General features: G+C 47.5%; 1 protein-coding gene across 1 annotated transcript in view; it reads right to left on the bottom strand.

Annotated features, from left to right (window-relative positions):
* macf1a (microtubule actin crosslinking factor 1a) overlaps window positions 1-15,000 on the bottom strand; it is a gene marked incomplete at its 3' end in the record, with an annotated part of 66,229 nt that overhangs the window by 6,840 nt on the left and 44,389 nt on the right. The window lies entirely within an intron of this gene.

Below are 15,000 nucleotides of genomic sequence, written 5' to 3'. Positions count from 1 at the left end.
AAAATGTCTTTTTGATGACGGATTAACAGAAAGCTGTGCACGACTTTACTCAGAGCTCAGGGTATTAAGGCTTTCACCACACCAGATTTATAAACTTCGATATGATACAAGAACTAATCACAAATATCCAAGCCGACTTCGACACCATGGTAACAAAAAAAAAAGAGCCGTATGAACCCCAAATACTGAAAACAAACTCCTGCACACGCTCGTCATTACAGTAATATTACAGAAACATCCTCTCTCTCTCTCTCTCTCTCTCTCTCTCTATCTGTACTTTAAGTGACATGATAATTATAATTTCTGCATTTTGCAAACGGACAGACTTTGTGGTACAAAGTGCACAAAGTTGTTGGATCTACATGTAGGATTCGAACCCACTGCAGCCTCCGTACATGGGGCTTGAGCTCTAACCCGCCCCGTCATCTTCCTCTAACTCAGAGCGTAAAACAAACTGCTCTCGTCTCTCAGTTCTGTTCTTCGTCTTACTGACGGAACAGTTAGAAGATAAATAACCCCAAAAACCAAAACATGAGGGAATAAGAAATACTGTGTTCAATTCCTGTAAACCATCCTTCTGTATCCAACGATTTGCCAAATCCACACAACAAGTTTCCCAGCTTCACGCTACTCCAACAAATCCCCAATCAGTGGGAAAACTGTTAACCGCCATCATCTCTGGGACCAAATCCCGACAAATGTTTGGGGGTTTGAGGCACTTATTTAGGGGGGGGGGGGGGGGGGGGGTGCTGTCATGAAAACGTCGGGGGAAGTCCTGACATTCAGAACAGGCCGTCAGGAGGAGAAATAAGCCCGGCGGTTTATAACGCTGAGGCTGCCAAACCTCAACGGCCACACAAAGAGACAGACAGACACACACACAGCACACTTTGCTAAATCCAACGCCTGGGGTAAAAAAAAAGAGGAAAAAAGGGGGATGACAAATACTGAAGGGGGTGCAGTTGAAATGTGGGAGAGGGAAAATGAAGGTTTGGGTTTCAGTGACACGCCACTGAGGCCTGGAAGACGCCACGACGGTCGTGGGTGTCCAGCAGTCAAACAATAACAAACCAGGAAACACTGCTGCATCTAATACAACTCAAATCAACGATATGCCTGCTGCAATCTTCTGTTTCTGCCAACACAGCTCCGATAAACAACCAGTGAGAAGCAGCCGATGTGTGATCCACCATCCACAGGTAGAAACACAGGTGTACTGTAACGGAGCGTGTGGACGCATGTCTGAGTGCGTGTATGTGAAGCTGTGCTCTACCGACATGACACCGCCCTGCAGATGCAATGTGTACGATCCACGGTGTAATGGCGGCAGGACTTTGTTGTGGAGGAAGAAAGTTGAACTTAACGTCTAAACACACCGAGTTCAAATAAACTGAAAGCTGCAGCGAAGAGATTTCAGAGACTCGTGCAGGACGTTATGGCGTGCCGTGGCGATGCTCTGCAAATCCCCCTCAGGGGCAATTAACATTTAATTAATTTAATTAATCAGCAAAGACGTACTACTTCGTCCACAGGGGGCGCCAGAATCAGCAAAAAAAAAAAAAAAAAGAAAGTTCCTGACACGAGCTTTAATCGGGGTAATCCAACGTGTGGCTTTGTTTATGTTGACGTTAAATGAATCGGATCGAAAAGAGAAACGTATGAACGCGGTAAAGGTGTTGAACACACTCAGAATAATTTAGGATTCTGTGATTTGTGTCGAGTTCGACGCTAACGGACGTCACAGCGCTCGAGATCTGCTGAGGGAAGTCCAGCTGGAACGAATCAAAGGCTTTACAGGTTTCTGCTCATCTGGTTTAAATATGGCATCAAACTACAGGATCCCAATGCCAAGGCTTTGTGTGTATACGAGTGTGTGTGTGTGCGTGTGTGTGTGTGTTTGTTGTTGCATAAAGTTCCTAATCTTCTCCTGTTTGTGCAACTGTGCACAGGCCTGAATTAGTATGTGTAATGATGTGTGTGCAAAGACAGATGCAATGTTGCACAGGTACGGATCTCTGCACGGGATTAAGCATGAATGAGCAGTGTGTGTGTGTGTGTGTGTGTGTGTGTGTGTGTGTGTGTGTGTGTGTGTACTCTGGATGCAGCTGTGTTTTGGTGATGGGCGTCAGAGCTGCTTGGAACAGGAAGTCTGTCGAGCAGAACAACAATGACTGCAGCCGTGACCTGCTCCACCCTGCTCCTTATCCTGGTGTGTGTGTGTGTGTGTGTGTGTGTGTGTGTGTGTGTGTGTGTGTGTGTGTGTGTGTGTGTGTGTGTGTGTGTGTGTGGGGCGAAGATAGAAGGGAACAGAAAAGGAAAAAACAGGGAAAGTACACCCATTCATCATCTAAACATACACTGGAGTGTATTTTAAAGTGTCTCTTTCTCTCTCTTCTGTCGCTGTCTTTGTGTTTTTTTCTTTCTCTCTCTCTTTATTTCAGCCGCCCTCTCTGCTCGCTTTCTCTCTCTCTCTCTCTCTCTCTCTCTCTCTCTCTCTCTCTCTCTCACCAGCTCTGAGTGGTTGACTCCACTAAACCAGAGCTCTGGAAAAAGTCCCACATACTTGTCATTCTCTCGCTGCCTCAGCCGACACGCAGCAGCTCACGCTCTTAACAGGGCGAGCTGAACCGTCGGCGCTCTCTCTCTCCCTCCTACTCGTCTCCTTCCACACTCGTCGTGTCCACACTCGTCCCTCTGCCTCTTCTCTTCCCCTGACCACAGCTGCCTCCCACCTTCCTCTCCTCCTCGTCATCGTCATCGTCGTCCCACTCAGCGGCTCCCATCTGGACCGCACTGGGTTTCTCTCACCTCGGCCACAGTTTGTCGGGACGGAACAAAAACGCGACGTGTGAGAGGATAAAAGGAAGCTGACCACTGAGCACGTCTCTTTAAACAGAAATCAGTGTGAGGACTTCCAAGATGGCCGCCCCTCTCTGTCACCACAGAACGTCGTTTTCGTGTTTTTCCATATTTCGTGTATATTTGTAAAAATCTTAACTACTGTTAGTTTACTCGGTGACTCAGAGACTCTTCTGCACATGTTGAAAAATTAAATAAATAAAGACGACTTTGACTTGACTTTGAGCCTCGTGTAGCCGCTAGGATATCAAACCCCCAGATCTGCAACCATTAGCTATTACTCCACAGACAGACGATCCATTAACCATCATTTGGATTTATCTTTTTCGGGGCCTTTTGCCTTTATCGGACAGGACAGCTGAGGAGAGACAGGAAACGTTGGAGGAGGTCAGACTATCGCCTCTGCACCACATTTTAAGAGCTTCCCACTTCGAGTTGGGTCATATGCATCCGTTTAAAGATTTGAATGTGAGCTGAAGATTTGTTGATCGGCTCCCTCTGCTGTGACTCTGTCAGATTGTTGTGCGATCACGTTGGACTCCATTATCAGGTCAAATAGTTCAGTGGAGTGTGAAAGCACATGACTCAGACGCTCGTGTGTGACCAAGTACGAGCAGACGGCGCTTCAATTCATCACTCCGAATAATCTCAGAAATATTCTCCCTCATAATGTGGACAATCAAACTCCAAGCACCGACAAAGGAACCGTCTGTGGCTCCGTTAACCGCTGCAGTAAATGAAACGCTGTGATTAAGAACAGAGAGAATAAACTTTTCTGTCACGACGTCGTCATGAAAAGCTCGTAACAGAGTTGTCTCTGAAGCCACGGCTGGATCGAGGAGACGCTGAAATAAAATATGCATGAGAGAGCAGACAGAAGGGATTTATTCAAACTGGAGGGAAGTTATCGTAATGTATGAGCGAAGAGGGGGAACAAAAAAAAAGGAAAAAAAAGACCAGCCGGGATTTCCTGTGAAACGGCTAAAAGGTTTCTCCTGAAAGAAAGATGGCAGCCAGGCTCGCTCACCTCCTCCCTCCTTCTCTTCCTGCCTCTCATCCTTCCTCACTCCCTTTTCTCCTTTTCGCAGAGTGAACTACCAAACTGAAGTGGACGAGGGCCAAAACGTGTCCCCCAGAAAGGCCCAGAGGCCGACCAGCCTCGGACGGTTAACAGCTTTATGGATCTGAACTCGAGCTGCAGATACAAATCTCATGCAAATCTGCCCTCCATTCAAAGCACGTCGGGCGAAGCCTCACTATCCTCTTCCTTCCCTTTTTATTGTCCGACTGCGAGCCGTGTTTTATCGAACCCTTCTCGTTCTGTCTGTTAAATGATAACTCGTGTTTCTAATCAGCTCACACAGACTGATATACGACTTCCTCTTCGGAGGGTGAACTTCAGGTTTTTCCTGATCGTGTCGAACAACAGATTACAGCGCTGCAGTTTTTGGAGCGTGTTATTGTGCTGATATCACGGCGAGGGAGAGAGAGAGAGAGAGAGAGAGAGAGAGAAAGGGAGAGAGAGAGAGAGAGAGAGAGGGAAAGAGAGCGAGAGAGGGAGAGAGAGCAGATGCAGGTGGCACAAACACAAAAACAAAAAATAATTCCCCATAAAAAAAAATCTTCAAATATTTTTACCATTCTAAGTGCTCCCACATTCAGATCCAGAGGGAGATCAATGTGCTCATGTGTTTGCTTTCATGCTTTTCTGTTCCTGAACAAACCCCCCCCCCCCCCCTCTCTCTCTCTCTGTGTTTCACAGGTTTGTCCCGGAGGCGGTTGTTCAGAACCAGAATTATCACATCAATCAAAACACAGAGCAGCGGACCTGAAGCCACCTGCTTCTCTCTCGCCGCTTGTTTCCCGTCTTTCTGTCTCGGCGTCAACATCTGTCTTCTTCCAAAAGCCTCACCCGTTTTTTTTTGGGACAGTTCCTTCCTACTTAAAGCCGGCATCAGAAACTTCCTCTTCCAGTAAAACGCAGGTTATGAAACTTCTGAACTCCAAATGTTGAGCTTTAAAACAAAAAACAAATGTTGTGAAGTGGAAATGTGTTGCACACAAACGCAGCTCGGTGTTCATCCATGCGGATATATGGAGCCTTAAAAATGAAGATTTTTTTTAAGATGGAGAGAGAGAGAGTTGAGGCTTTTAAAGACATAAATTAAAGTAGTGTGAAGGAGCCCGTGCAGCTCGAATCTGCAGGCACAAACAACAAACTATGCTGATGAGTTCTGTATGAGACGAATCTGTGAATAAGCTGTAATCAGTCCGTGTGTCTGTACTGCGCATTCCCCCGTCCAAATTCATCATGCAAAGCTCGTCCATCTGTCTGCATGTGTGTGTGTGCGTGTGTGTGTGTGTGTGTGTGTGCAGGGCATGCATACATACTCTAGGCCTTAAAATTAGCTTCATATTAATCCAGAAGCCCTTCTGCCTGTGTCTGCCTGCCAACGTCGCTCTCTTATCAGCCTACAAAAGCCCCATGTAGCGCTTCGAGGTGCTCCCTCGTGCAAACAATAGCTTCCTCAACCCAACCTCCCCGTCGCCTGTCATCGCTCTTTTTGTGTCTGCTTCTTTGTCTCTCCGAAATCGGTGCGTCTATCCGTCCTTGCAAAGTCCAACAACACCGTCAAATCAACCACTTTCTATCGGAGATGTGGAACCTAAACCGTGTTTGTGTTTAGTGTATATTTTGGTTTCCTGTCACGGCAGGTTGTTACTTTATGTTGGGGATACAAAGACAGGTCGGTGTTCAACGTGCACAACAACAAAGCAGAGAGCCAAAAGGCGGGATCGTGGACCGGCAGCGGTGACCCTGGCACGTTCTTATCTGATGTCAGGGTTTATATTCCCCCCGAACAACTTCACACTGTTTGTGGAGCCATGTTGGCAGAGGCAGCTCTCCTCACAGGGAGCCACAGTATTTACCTCTCACCTCCTTATCTCAGCAGCAAACTCGGCCCAAAGCACGGAGCAAGAGAGAGAGAGGGGGGAGGGGGAGGGGGAGGGGGGGGCACGGCTGAATAAAAGGGGACTTCGTAGCAAAACAAAGGTTCAAGTGTCGCCTTTCACAAGAACTGGAGTCAAGTTTCTCAAAAGTCATCCATCACACTTTACAAAAAAAGGTTTTTTTGTGACAGCTTGGAGTCCTGACAAGTATTATTAACAAACTTGGAAAGAACTCCAGAGTGTTTTTTTTTTTTATTCTTTCTTCAAAGGAATAACTTCACATTCATTTATTTGCTGCTTGTTCGTTTTCGGCGATTTTAAATGAAACAGATATCGTGACTTCAAATGTTGCCGGTGTGACTGAAGCGAGGTTGACAACATTTACAATTCCCTCATGTTGAAAAAAAAGAAAAAAAAAAAGATAAACACCATCTCTACTGTATGATTGATCGAGAGAATTGAATATGAGCAAAGCTTAAAAAAAATCCAAACAAAAAAACCTTCAGTCATTTTGTTGTTGTTGCCACAAGCTGCTGCGAGCGCGGTCATAATTACACACGCAGGATTCTGCAAACACTGAGCAGGAGTTTGGAAAAAAATTTTTGGTAATTAAAAATGAAAAACGAAAAAAAAGATTTGTATTTTCATTACAGTGGTATTGAATCAGTGAGAGCACCGAGAGTGTGCAGTCTAAACGTCTCATCCTAGTAAGACTGGAGTTCGAATCCGACCTCGACCCTTTGCTGCATGACATCGCCCTCTCTCTCTCTGAACCCGACGTCTCCTGTCTCTCTTCAGCTGTCTTATCTTTAAAAAAAAAAAAGGCAAAAAGGCCAAAACAATAACTCCCATAAAACCTATTCAGGCAATCCAAAAGCCTGGTTTTGTTTTTGCTTTTTTTAATTCTCTTTCGGTCCTAATCGTGTCTGATCTATGACAGATCTTCTGCACAAAATCACTCTGGACCCTTTTGAACTCCTTCTCCTCTGTTTTGAGATGAACCCGAGGTGGACTTGTCGTGTGATTAAATTAAAAATGAAGCCAAAGACGCTGTGGCTGCAGAGACAGCAAACAGGCCTGCACTGATAAAACAAAGACATTAAAATGAGTTACGCACCCGCACAGACAGACACGGTCACACAGGGTCGAGTAAATGAGTTGTGACTGACCGGCTGGAGCACGCAACTGGTGCCTGAATGGAACTGTAATATAATAAGAGTGAGGGGAGTTTGCATCGTCAGCATGTGATCAGGCTTTGTTTTAAAGACGATAAGGAAATACGTTGCTTGACATGAGGCCTGGACAAACAGCCTGCAAGACAAGACGGCCATCCATCAAGACCACTTTGGGTTAAAATAAAAGAATTCAGAAAATGAATAATGCCAAAACTCAAAGTCACACTGACACGATTTATATGCACAAACTGAAACTTCCTACCAGGAAAGAATAAAAAATGGTTAAACTACAAAAAAACCCCAAAAAGAAACGGGCTGATTTCAGATTCTGCACACCACGAAAAGCAAGGCTCAGATCAGGGAAATCTGGGCCAGACAATGAGTCAAGGCAGAACTCCGAGAAAGCAGGACAGCTTGTCAAACACGCAGCCACTTTGAGAGACACTCACACCTTAGCATGCAGCCCACACAGTCAAGCACAAGAGGTAGAGAGGAGAGGAGTGACTTTATACAAACACAACAAGTCGAACGCTGCATACAGATGAATGCAGAGAGAGACACACGTCACACTGACGGCGCTATACGTCTGTTCGAGTCCAACCGAATCGAGCAGCATGAACAGAAGACCCATGTTAATACAAAGAAGTCAACACTGATGAACCAAATCATCACAAACAGTGAAGGTCCGCCACAAATCTTGCTTCATATACAAACAAGCAGCCTCTTCCACCATCAAGCTTTTTCCAACCATATAAACAAGATGGAGCACTTCGCCCTGAGACCACTTCATGGTAAACACTCAGACCCATGACTTTGTATGGACACATGGCGTTCTGTACTCTATACACGGACAGAGTCAACACGACAATGGACGTGCCCCCCAGAGAAACGTTGTAAACTCCGTACTTTAGAGATTAGCATCATAAGTAGGCCACGGGCACAGATTTCTCTTTTAGCTTCACACAAATAAACACAAATATGTGCATGCACAGTAGATTAGCGCTGACCCCCACCCAAACACACACCATATGCACAAACACACACTGAGCGACCCTGAGGGTAGTTTCCCATAAGTAGCACCCCCCCCCCCCTTCTCTGAGCATCATATTGCAATCATTTAAAGCCCTACTACTCAAACACAACTAGCTAATTATGGCGTCTACATAACTTCAACACCCCCCCCTCCTCCCCTCCCCACATGCATTTTCCATGCTATGTCTCCATCAGTTCTACTCAACGCCCTGCTACCTGACCCAATTCTTTTTCCATGCTATGGGAACAAACTCAACCCCATCCATGTCCACATCAAATGCATTCATTGCTTAAAACTGATTTTTACTCCTCACCAAACAATCCCCCCTTTTTACCGACTTGCTATATCTGTCCTAAACCTCTCTGGATTACAGCTTCAAAGAGTATAATAAGAAAGTATAAAAATGGTAAGTTAACCACCTCCCAGATGCGAGCTTTCCCCAAGTCATCATATGATTCATTCACTCAACAACAGTGCTATGATAACACAACAACCACACAATTCTCCAGACTAAATACACCAACTCAAAGGCTCCAAAATGAAGTCTTTTGTCAAAGTCGCTGATTTGAATTCATAAAACTTGAAATGATAGCATACCTCTGCCTGTGTGTCAGCATCAGTGGTGGATAAACTAGTTGGCGGTTCATTTTCATCCTCAGAGGTCTGTTCTGGTGCAAAGAGGGGGTCTGTGTGACAAGCTGTGGGCCCTGACTTGGGCCTTTCTTCCTGGGGTTTACAGGTTTGACTCGTCTCTGTCTGAGTGAACAGGCTCTGCAGCAGGCCTGGCTCAAGTTGGTCCCAGGTATGGTCTGTGGACATCAGAGGGGGAAAGTCCAGAGCGGAGCCATCAGACTCCCAGTCACTGTCCCCGGTCATAGAGCCGAGTACGAACTCAACTCCGTCCATTCCGGACTGGGTCCCTTCAGAGTACGAGTCCAAGTCCAGCTCTTGAGCGTCCTCACAGGCGGAGCTGATATCTGAGGGCCCAGGTTGGGGCCGTTCAGGTGCTGCCATGTAAACAAAGCTGTCAGGGGAAAGGAAAGATCCCTCCTCCTCTGGGTCCGGACAGGTGGAAGGTTTGAGGACAGGACTTGGGGGAATGGAGTCTTCAAGGGGAGATGGAGGACAGTCATTTGGGTACTGGGGTGGTGCAGACACGGCCAGGTAAACAAAGCTATCTGATATAACAAAGGCCTCTGAGTCTTTACTGTCCAACTGGGCACAACAAGAATCCAACTGAGAGGGGGACTGAGGTAAAGAGGATGCGGGTGCATGTGTTGGAGCAGAGTCTGATTTTGGCGTGCTAGCTGTCACTTGTGTTATAGTTTCCAAATCTTGGTCTTGTCCAGGCATGTCGATTTCTGAGACGACATCCGTTGAAAGAACATCAGTCTCTGACACTTCTGTTTCACAAGTTATTTCCACAACAGGCCTGCTAATCTCTGAGGGGACTTGATTTTCTTGACAGGAAGTTTCAGCGTCAACATCCTGTGTACATTCGTTGTCGATTTCTTTTTCAACCGTGTGCAGAGCCTCAAGGGAGCGATCCATGAGAACTCCCTCGCTGCTGTCCAAACTTGGCTCAGACTGGTCATACACATCCCACTCTGTTCCCAACTCCTCTTCCTCTTTCAATTCTCCATCATCCTGCCCAATCGCCTCCTCCGCTTTCTCGTCCTCCTCAGCGTAAGGGTTCAGGAGGTTGCAAGGTGGCGAGGAGGCGCTCTCCTCGCGGTCCTCACCATCGTGCTCTGATGATGCCCCGCTATCTGGGTCTATTTCTGTCCGTGCAGGTCGCCCTTGTTCACATTCTGTCTGGGTAATGTCACTAATACCAGTTCTGTCCGGGTGGGACATGTGGACCCCACTGGAATCTGACTCCAATTGTTGACCGAGAGCAGAGTCTGTTGGATAACTCTTCTCTTCTTCCTCCGCCACCACTTTATTCTCATTGTAGTCAACTTCACACTCTTCATCAATGAAACTATGTTCCTTTTCACAGTCTTGTGCTCGCACCAAGCCAAAGTCTATCCGTCCTACGGGCTCAGATTGATATGAATTTGAATCTATTGCGTTATTGTCCGAGGCTGGTGCAGCATTATTAGGCTCTACAGAGTTTATTGCATCTACAGGGAGAGTTCCTTCACAATCTACCCAGGAATTTTTGGCTTCTTCCTCTCTTTCCTCTTCCTCTTCCTCTAGACAAGGAAGGTTGTAGGGATCAAAAGGCTCAGGGTCTACGCTCATCTCCACGCTCTCCCCTCCTTCATCCTCCAGACATTGCCTCTCCAATTCGAGAAAGAGGTCATCGGACTCTGCCCCTGAGCTTGGACAGGGTGAGGCGCTGGCAGCCCCAGGACCTCCAAACCCTGAAGGGGGAGTCAACACGGGCCAGTGTCCAGAGGAGCCTGTCAAGTCCCAACCCTCTGATTCCAGTGTTTCTCTGTCCCAAGACTGGTCAACAATCTCTCTGTTTTCTAATTTAAGAACAGCCTCCCACTCCCTTTCTTCTCTCTGAGCTCTCTCCTCCTCTGCTTTATCCCTTTCTTTTTGCAACGCCTCCTCCTCCCTAATCATTTTCCTGAACTCATCCTGATCTTCTTGGTCAAGCTCCTCCAGTATCTTGCGCTCGTCCTCCTCAAACTTGAGCTCGGACGCCGTGCGTTCTCTGAGATCGCTGCCGTGAACATCCCAGCCAAGAAGCCCCTCTTCACCTCCCTCCTGACTGATACAGGGGGAGAGAGGAAGACCCCCATAAATTAACCCCTCCTCTTCTTTCAGGAACGGAGATGGGGGGTCGAGTAGATAAAGTGACTCCTCATCTGTGTTGCAATCCTCACCTAATAAAGGAGGCAAAGGGGGAAGTACAGGGAAGTTGTGTCTGAGGCCAACAGGGGTCTTCTTCCCTGTTGTAATACTGCGAGGCCAGGTGCGGGCTTTGGTAGGAGGGCAGAAGACTGGTTTTGGCGGGATGAGAGGAGCACTGTCACCCTGGTCCAGAAGAGGAGAATCCCTCTCTGAATCTGAGGTCTTTACAAACTCAGCAGGCTCCTCTGGGATCTGCCTAATTCCCCGCTTTTGAAGAGCTAGTAGTCCGTCTGTGTCCCTCCTTTTTTCTCTCTACCTGTCTGGAAACTCTGGGGCTGTGCTGTGGTGTATTTCCAGAAACCTGGGGAGCATGAGATTCTTTGGAAGGCGACGCCGCCGCATGAGTCTGCCTTTGTTGCTTCTGCAGCAAAGGGTGAACCTGCTTTAGCCTGCTGAGAGGATGCTGCTGGAGAGGAGGCACCGGACTAACGGTGGGCGTCATTGAAGGCGAGAAGTTGACAGGAGGAGTGTGGGGAGCAGATGATAGAGGGGAGGGCGTGTACGGAGGCAAGGAAGGAGTGGATGAGGTAGGGGTTGCGGGCGGGAGGTGAGAAGGAATGACCTGGAGAGGAGAGAGAGAAATACCTGCCGCAGATGTTCGCTTATCTGCTCCTTCATTCGACGAGAACTCAAGTCTTTCAGCAAACTCCGGATAAGTAGGGGGCATGAAGGCTTTCCAAGAGCGTCGGTTCGGGTTATCCCTCTTATCGCCGCCTTGATGCCGCCTCTTGGCCACTGCGGCTGCCACACCAGAGCCAGATGACGATGGGGCAATCGGCAAACCTGAACCTACAATAGCAACTGGTGGCGACATTATCTGAGCGTCACCAGTTAGCTTCAAGGCATCAAAGATCACTCGCTCATCTAGTCTCTTCAAGCCGCCAGCATTGTCTGCACTTCGAGGGACAAAGACGCCCCCTAATTCAGCTCCAATGGTGCCATTACTGGATAGTGTACTTCCCTCTCCTCTAACCTCCCCACCGGAGCCCAGAGTACTCCTGGAAGGCTGACACAGTTTGGTCCCTTGGTCTATTTGTTCATTGATGCGCATGGTATCATAAATTGATCGCTGGGGGACGTAACAATCCTCTATGTACGCTTCTTCTTCATCACCTTTTCCAAGGCAGCGAGGATTCTGCCTGAGGCAGTCCGGACGGCTCAGAGGTTTCCCCATTCTTTCCTTTTCACTCCTGGTGGGATTCCTCAGAAATCGTTTAAGGTGCAGGGGGGGAATACAACAAAAATAGTAGTACACCAAAAAGGGAATCTTTGTAAAATTCCTTTACCTTCAATTGTTGACAGTCCAACAAGCCACAAAATCACACAGTCCATTTGGCTGAGTCAAAAAGAAATCCTTCCGGTTTCACATTCTCAAGAAGTGTTCAAAATATAAACATCCACGGTTTCATCCCGCTTGTGCACGGCTTCGTTCTTGCCTATGTCACTTCAACAGCAGTGCATTTCCTTGGTCTTTCAGAGATGCTGAGTGGCATCAGCGAGGCAGTGAGCGAGTCAGCCCTCCCCCTCGGCACCATATTAATCACCAGCTCTGTTTATTTAAAAGACTGTGAGGAATGAGGGAGCGATGACCAGAGGGAGGAAGAAGGGGAAGAAACAGTCATCGTCTCCCTCTCTGAGAAGTACAAAGTCCAAGGTGAGTCGAGCACCGTGCAGATAACAACCCTTTGTGTTGCTGTCAGTAGCACAAAGTACAGCTCTCTCCTCCATATTCATGCACGGCAACTCATTCCTCGACCTCCTTTTTTTTCCACCTCTCACAAAACCTCTGCTTCCTTCCTCTCCGGTCCCCTCTCTTCTCGGCGGCACAACAGGAAGAGACAGAAGGGGCTCGGACAACTTTTAACAGCCTCAGTGAGAGGCAGCCAGAGAAGTGTAAAAGTCTCCTTTTAAGGTGAGAAAACCCACTCTTGTTATATAAAAAGAGAGGCTGCGTGGGGTGCAACGGAAAGGAAAAGAAATACAGTCCATGGATATTATTCTCTTTTATCTTCTCGTTGGAAAAAAACGAAAGAAAGGAAAATGAATGACGGTATAGAGTCCAGTTAATGAGACACAAAAAGTGTCCGTCCTCCTCTGGCTTTTGAGGGACAAAAACTTCAGGAACAATCTTAGAAATAAAAATCCCATTACCAAGTCTCTGCCACTTTGTGGTCCTGAAAGAGTTCAAGCAGTCCAAAGCTTTTCATTTTCTTTTCTGTCCTCTGCTTCAATCACACACACACAAAAAAAAAAAAATCAGGTGCTTTGTGCATCCAGAACAAACCCTAATTTCGTCTGAGACATCTCATCACCATCATAACAGTCATCGCTATTGAATCCAAAATCAGCGCAATTATCCGTGCAACAGTCTATCAATTTGAAGAAAAACCCTTTGCTAAATCCAGAACAAAGAGAAGAGAAGCAGTCCCGCTTTTGCGTGAAGAAATCCCTGTCAATGTTTCAATTCTTCCTTTTATCTTGGTTTCTTTCTCTCTCATCCTCTAATCCTCCACGGCTCCAGGGGAGAGGTGGTACAGTAGATCGAAAGCAGGCAGGATCTCGGAGGGGGGAAGAGGCTGCAGTGAACGAGGGCATGTGGGGTAGATAGTAAAAAGGGGGGCCGTAGGGGGGGGGGTTGATCCTGGACCAGCCAGGCAAGCAGGAAGGCGAGCAGGGGCAGAGCAGTGAGTCGTGGGACTGTATCCAGAGGGCAAAGACCCAGACAGCCCTCCCAGCTTCAGCACAAGCTTTGCTTTGCAGGCGGCGTCTTTCCCCCCTCTCCACCGGCAGCAGACAATCCCAGGACACGCTCCCTTCCCTCTCTGCTCTCTTCTTTTCCCCCCTGCTCCAGAGTCCGTACTGAGAGGGAAACAAAGTGCCACGCAATCCCAGTTCCTCTTCTCGCTTCTTTTTCTGTCTGTCTCTCTCTCTGTGTGTGAGACGTGTGGGCTCCCGAGCTCTTTCTTTCACTCCCGGTCTCTGTTCTCAGGCCACAACACAGCTGAAATGGTTTGCAGCTGCTAAAAAAATCTCCCTCTTTTCCTCTCACTCTCGCTCGCTTGCTGCTCCCCCCTCTTCTCTCACTCGCTTGCTCGCTCACTCACTCACTCACATGTCCCTTTTCCCTCTCTCTCTTTGCTCCCTCCCTGCTCTCTCTCTCTCTCTCTCTCTCTCTCTCTCTCTCTCGCTGTTTGTGTTTGAATTCAGCTCCGTTTGTTCTGTTTCCTGCACTGGTATTAAAAGACAGGAAGTGCTCCAATCATGCTGGTTTCCTCTCTCCCAGAAAAAAAAAAAAAAAAAGGGAAAAAATATGAGCGAGAGAAAGAGAGAGAGAGGCGTTGGGGCATCAAGTAGCGATAGAGAGCGAGGTAGATTGCGAGGAGGGGGGCGTGGAGCCAGAGAGAAAGAGTTGTGCAGAGGAGGATTTTGCACACATCCGAAAAAAGAAATAGTGGGATGTAGCTCATTATCCCACACTGAGCAGCGAGCAATTCCACTATTAAACCTGTTTTCAAACAGTTACAAGAGGAAAAATAATGCTTTTATGAAAAGTCATTAAAATAACAACAACATGAGATTTCCACGCGGGCGGCGTACAACACAAAGTGCCACGAATGGCGAGAGAAAGAGGCAAGGTAGCGAGTGATTTGAGATGTCTACATTCATCACAGCTTTGTAATCCACTGTTAATTCTCCCAGGAGGGGGGGGAGAAAGGGGGGGGGGGGGGGCGCCTCCCCTCCCTTTTCTGGAGCACAAAAAAACCCTGTCCTAAGAGCGAACTGATACAGACTCAGAGGAAGAAGAGAGCAGAAAGAAGGGAGGAGTGGAGAGTGAGAGAGAGAGGGGTGGGACTGTTAGGTGACAATAGAGGCTTATCAGTCAGTAATGAGCCGCCTTTTTACCCCCCCAAAGTAATAGTCCAGGCTCGAGGCAGGAAAGGAAGTGAGTCCAGTCTGTTTGTATTCACTCCTTTGTCAGAGTTCTTGCAGGTTTTTGTTGCAGAGTGAGCGAGTGGGTAAAAGCAAAATACAGATACAAGTCTGTGATATTCACAGACTCCACTTGTGCATTCCCGTCTGCGCCCTCACTGAAACCCAATCTGGTTTAGGAGT

The sequence above is a fragment of the Symphodus melops genome (assembly GCF_947650265.1).
Source record: "Symphodus melops genome assembly, chromosome: 18".
Classification (NCBI taxonomy): domain Eukaryota; kingdom Metazoa; phylum Chordata; class Actinopteri; order Labriformes; family Labridae; genus Symphodus; species Symphodus melops.
Note: the sequence above shows the minus strand (reverse complement) of the source record. Positions and strands in the feature narration are given on the sequence as shown.